The sequence below is a fragment of the Cibotium barometz genome, chromosome 3, assembly GCF_041138505.1.
Source record: "Cibotium barometz isolate CiBa-2024 chromosome 3, ASM4113850v1, whole genome shotgun sequence".
Taxonomy (NCBI): domain Eukaryota; kingdom Viridiplantae; phylum Streptophyta; class Polypodiopsida; order Cyatheales; family Cibotiaceae; genus Cibotium; species Cibotium barometz.
The window spans coordinates 23,036,201-23,042,200 of record NC_141048.1 but is presented as its reverse complement, the minus strand read 5'-3'; positions in this window follow the sequence as shown (position 1 = coordinate 23,042,200).

Genomic DNA, 6,000 nt, shown 5'->3' with positions numbered 1-6,000 from the left:
ATGTTCTCCGTTGACTCTTCGTCGTCCCAGCTGTGTTGCAACTTTATCAGTTAGGTCTCCACGACCTTAATCACAAGAAGGTTAAAATGCTTCCCCAGCATTCTTTTGACATAAAACAGTCATTTACAAACAGGTCACAAATACAGTTTCTATAATGAACTCTCATCTTTCCACATTATCCCTCATCAATCCTCCACAATACTTATTCCACATTCCATTCATATGTGTACTTATTCTCATCCAATCACATCATTTTCCATTTCATCACATCAGATTCATTCACATCACATATCATTTATTCACATCCCAATTCACATGTCATTACATCCCAATTCACATCTCATCACATCTCATCCATTCACTCATATTGACATCACTCATTTCACATACACATCGCATTCATTATTCCACATACACATCCATATCCACATCCATACATCCACATCCACATTCATACATCCATATCTACATCCACATTCATACATCCATATCCCCATTCGCATTCATACATCCACATCCACATCCATATCCATACATCCATTTTCACATCCACATCCACATCCACATTCATACATCCATATCCACATCCACATCCACATCCATATCCATACATCCATTTTCACATCCATATCCACATCCATACATCCATTTTCACATCCACATTCATACATCCATATCCACATCCACATTCATAAACCTGCATCCCCATTCACATTCATACATCCACATCCACATTCACTTTCATACATCCACATCAACCTACATCATTCACACATCAAACCACATCATCCATACATCAATCTACGTTAATCTACATCATTCACACATCAAACCACATCATCCATTCACATCCGATTCATATGCTGTCATTCATTCACATCCCTTATCATTCATTCATATCACGATTCACATTCCTTCACATCCTATACCATTCATTCACATCTTAATTCACAGGACATCACATCCATTCATCCATTTTCATTTATCTAATTCATATCACTTCCATCCATCCATTTACATCTATCTAATTCCTATCACATCTCATCACATCTATTTATAGAATGTAAGAGAATTCTAATTTTTTGATATAAAGATTCTTTACGTATCTAATTAGGCATAAAGACAACTTTAGTAGGAATAACACTTTAAAAAAAATCCTTTTATGCATCTATTTAGGCATAGATTCAATTTTAAGGAAAATAACACTTTCGAATTTAAAAATAAACCTTTTATGCATTTTACTATGCATAAATTTCATTTTAACAAAAATAACACTTTCAAAATAAAAATAAATCTTTTATGCATTTATCTATGCATAAATTCAATTTCAATGAAAATAATACTTTCAAAATAAAAATAAATCTTTTATGCATCTTTCTATGCATAAAATCAAAATTGATAAAAATAACTCTTTTGAAATAAAAATAGATTTCTTTATGCATCTTTCTATGCATAAAATCAAAATTGATGAAAATAACTCTTTTGAAATAAAAATAGATTTTTTAATGCATCTTTCTATGCATAAAGTCAAATTTGATGAAAATAACTCTTTTGAAATAAAAATAGATTTCTTTATGCATCTTTCTATGCATAAAATTAAAATTGATGAGAATAACACTTTTGGATTAAAATAAATTCTTTATGCATCTTTCCATGCATAAATTCAATTTAGGAGGAATTACACTTTTAGAATAAAAGAATTTCTCTTATGCATCTAATTTATGCATAAAAACTAAATCCAATGAAAATAACTCTTTTAAAATATAAACTTTCTTTTATGCATCTATTTATGCATACAAATCATTTATAATGAAAATCACACTTTCAATATAAAAGAATTTCATTTATGCATAAAAATCATTTATGATGAAAATCACTCTTTTAATATAAAAGAATTTCTTTTATGCATCCATTTATGCATAAAAATCATTTATGATGAAAATCACACTTTTAAAATTAAAAAAATTATCTTTTATGCATACAAATCATTTATGATGAAAGTCGCACTTTTAATATAAAATAATTTCTTTTATGCATCCATTTATGCATAAAAGTTATTTATGATGAAAATCACACTTTTAATATTAAAAAAATTATCTTTTATGCATATACTTATGCATATAAATCATTTGTGATGAAAATCACTCTTTTAATATAAAAGAATTTCTTTTATGCATCCATTTATGCATAAAAATCATTTATGATAAAAATCACACTTTTAGTATAAAAAGTTTATCTTTTATGCATACAAATCATTTGTGATGAAAATCACTCTTTTAATATAAAATAATTTCTTTTATGCATCCATTTATGCATAAAAATCATTTATGATGAAAATCACACTTTTAATATAAAAATTTTATCTTTTATGCATGTATTTATGCATACAAATCATTTGTGATGAAAATCACCCTTTTATGATCAAAATAAAAATTTCAATATGCTTCCTTCTATGCATAGAATTTAATTCTAAAGAAAGTAACACTTTTTTAATAAAATATTTTTAGTATGTATTTTTCTATACCTAGGATGAAAAATAACACTTTAAGAATACATATACGATGGGAATTACTCTTTTTGAATAAAAAAGTAAAACTTATTTTTCACAATTTTAGAAAAATTTCACCATAACCTCCTTTGTATGGCTGACCATTTTTCAATTTTTAACTCTCTAAAATTAATTAGAATTTCACCAAGAGTATTTAAATCATTCTAATGTAAACATTTTCTACTTATTTAAGAGAAACATTAAGAAAAACTTGATTTTATCCATTAATCATTCATCTAGGATAAAGAATGGTTGGACTTACTAAAGAAGAGGGAGGAATGCCTTTTTTTAATGAGGCATAACATCATATTCAATTTAGAGAAGACAAAAATCATAAAAAAAACCATAAAATGAATAGAAAAGAGAAGAATCTCCAACTTACGAAGGAATTTGAGAGCTTTCCTTTGGCTTGATGGTTTGAGGGTTCTACTCTTGTTTGAAAAAAGAGTGGCCACCAATCTTTAGAAGAGGGAAAGGTCAAAAACTAATGAATTATGAGTAAATTCACAGTTTTTGGCTCTTGGGAGGAGCAGGGTAACAGTGCATAAAACACTATTAAGCTTCAACAAAGGGGGAGGCTTCTATTTGTAGGAAAAAGTGAGCTCTTAACCAAGCAAACTGATTCTAGAATTTTCTGGATCAGTTTGGTCAATTTTTGACCATTTTTAGGTCAGTGTTTTGCTTACTTTTTGGATCTAGTTGAAACATGAGAGAGAAGAGATAAAAATATCTCATTATTTGGGAGTTTAAAACTCATTCAAGTATGTGAAATAGGTGTCTCCTTCATGAGGGAAATTCCCCCATACTGAGGTGTCAAAAATGCATCATTTCTTCTAAATATCTCTCTTTTTTAACTATTAACCTTGTCCTTAGTCAACTCTTCATCTTATGTGAGTATTTACTCATTTATTGGGGGGATTTTCTTTATTTCTTCTATTTTCTCTACACATTTGGATGAATCTGATTGGTCCCTCAAACCTTAATTTAAAATTTTTCAAAAATCTAGGGTAAGGCCTCTTGAACAGATTATACTTGATTTCTAATGCACCTTCTGGAATTCTTTTTGAACTTATGTTTAAGGGGAACTTATTTAAATACAAAGAGATATTTTTCATCCAAAAATATCCAAAATCTGAATAATCTCTCTCTAGATTATTTTCTCTCTCTAGGCTAGGTAGAAACAAGATCTTTTATTAAGACACCCTTTTGCATCATCAATACTTTGCAAGGCCAACCTCAACTTTTTCAAAAGTGATCCATGCGGCTTGAATAAATGCAAAAATCATCCAAAAGACCCTTATAAACTTTCCCAAGTAAGGTGTAAATACCTGACTCATGAAGTGTTGAAAAGTTGCTGATGCATTGGTCAAGCCAAATGGCATCACCCTATAGGTATACACTCCCCAAGGGGTGATAAATGAGGTTTTCCTTTGATCTTCTTCACAAATCCAGATTTAAAAGTATCCAGAGTATCCATTACACACAACTCATGACCTGCAACTTGATCCAAAATCTCATCTTGAAAGGGTAGAGGATAATAATCCCTCTTTGTGCATGCATTCAGAGGGCGAAAGTCCACACACACACACGTTATTTTCCACCCTTTTTGGGAGTGACTACAACTGGGAAAATCCACTCTGAATTCTCTACTGGAAAAATAAATCCAGCTTCAAGCAAATTAGTTACCTCCTTCTTAAGCACCTCCGCTCGCACTACTCCCAAACGCCTTAGCCGCTGTACCACTGGCTTACTTTGGGGCTTGAGATCAATCTTATGCTCTACTAGGGTAACTTGGCGTACTTGTGAGTAACTGTTTGCAAAAGGTGTAATGAATTATCATTTTTACTTCTTGTTCACATTCTCACTTTCCTTTAAAACACATGAACAGTTTCATTTGTATACAATCCTTGTTTTTGATGGTCATCGCAATGGTGTGCCCATTGCTTGGGTGCTTACATCTTCAGCTACATTTGAGTGTACTTGCACTTGATTAACCAAGTTTAGAGATAATATGCTTGACTTTCATAAATCATGGGAGCCCGGAGCCTTTATGGTTGATGATGCCGAAACGGAGATTAATGCGCTCAGGTTAGGACCATATGTTAATATGTGTTAAGTGCAAACTAATGAGAACCGTGTGTTTGAGTTCTATGTGACGTGTCCTTTCTATTTTTCGTAGGGTGGTGTTCAATCAACCCATTTTTCTATGCTTGTGGCATGTCAAACATTGTTGGCTCTGACACCTTATTAAGAAGGTGAAGGAATGGCCCAAAAGGGCTTCTATGTTTTGGTCTTTGGGAAATATCATGAACATGCAAGGGTCAGAATATTCTACAGAGACCATATAATCAAAGAGGATGCAAAGGCTATGATCTCTACCTTCTACTCCAACTTTAGAGATGAGGGGAGTTTTATTGAGTATTTCAAAACCTATTGGGAGGCTAAACTAGGTAAGGTTGAATTTTAAACTTTATACATACTCTTCTTATAGGTAAAATAATGCACACTGGCTCTCCTTCTTGTTCGTACTTCATTTCTTGCTCTTCTAACTTCATTTGTTTTATGTGCAGAAATGTGGGTGCGTGCTTCCCGATTTCTTCCACATTCAGGACAAGACACTAATGGAGCAATAGATCCACTTCAGACTTTGATGATCTGTCATCAAGGTGAACCTCTGTCCCAAAAGATAATGTCTCCACAACTTCAGAGAGCATAAACTACCGAGAGTAACTCCAAGTCATGGATGGCATAATTTCTCTCATGTGTTCTGAGTTTTCTGGATTCATACGCCACTGCATATTACCTTCCTGCATAAGAGCACAGCCTAAGGCAAAACCCACTGGCATCAGTAAAACTACCTCAAAAGGTTTTTTGTAAAATCTGGCAATTTAAGGACAAGGTTGGTTACTAAGGCTATCTTCAGCTTATCAAAGGCACTTTGATACATAGGAGACCATTAAAATAGGGTACTCTTATTGAGAAGGTTAGTTAAAGGGGATGCTATCTGAGCATACCTAGGTATAAAGATCCTATACCATCCAGTTAATCCTAGGAATCCTCTCACTTCCTTTACCGTCTTGGGTTCCAGCTAATCTACAACTGCTTGATCTTTGCGGGGTCAGGAGAAATCCCATCTTTAGACACAATCAATCCCAAGTATTCCACCTGGTCAACAAAAAAAGAAAACTATGAATCCCAAGTATTCCACCTGGTCAACAGAAAAAGAACACTTGCTCTTTTTTGCAAGGAGTTGGTGCTTCCTTAGGATTTCCAGGACCTTGCGCACATGATCTTCATGATGATCTTCATGATGATCTTCATGATCTATAGCATTCTTTGAGTATACCAAGATATCATCAAAGAAGATGAGAACAAAATCATCTAAGTATTCTCTGAGAATATCCTGCATAAGATGATTAAACGTCAGCGGGGCATTAGTCAATCCAAACGGC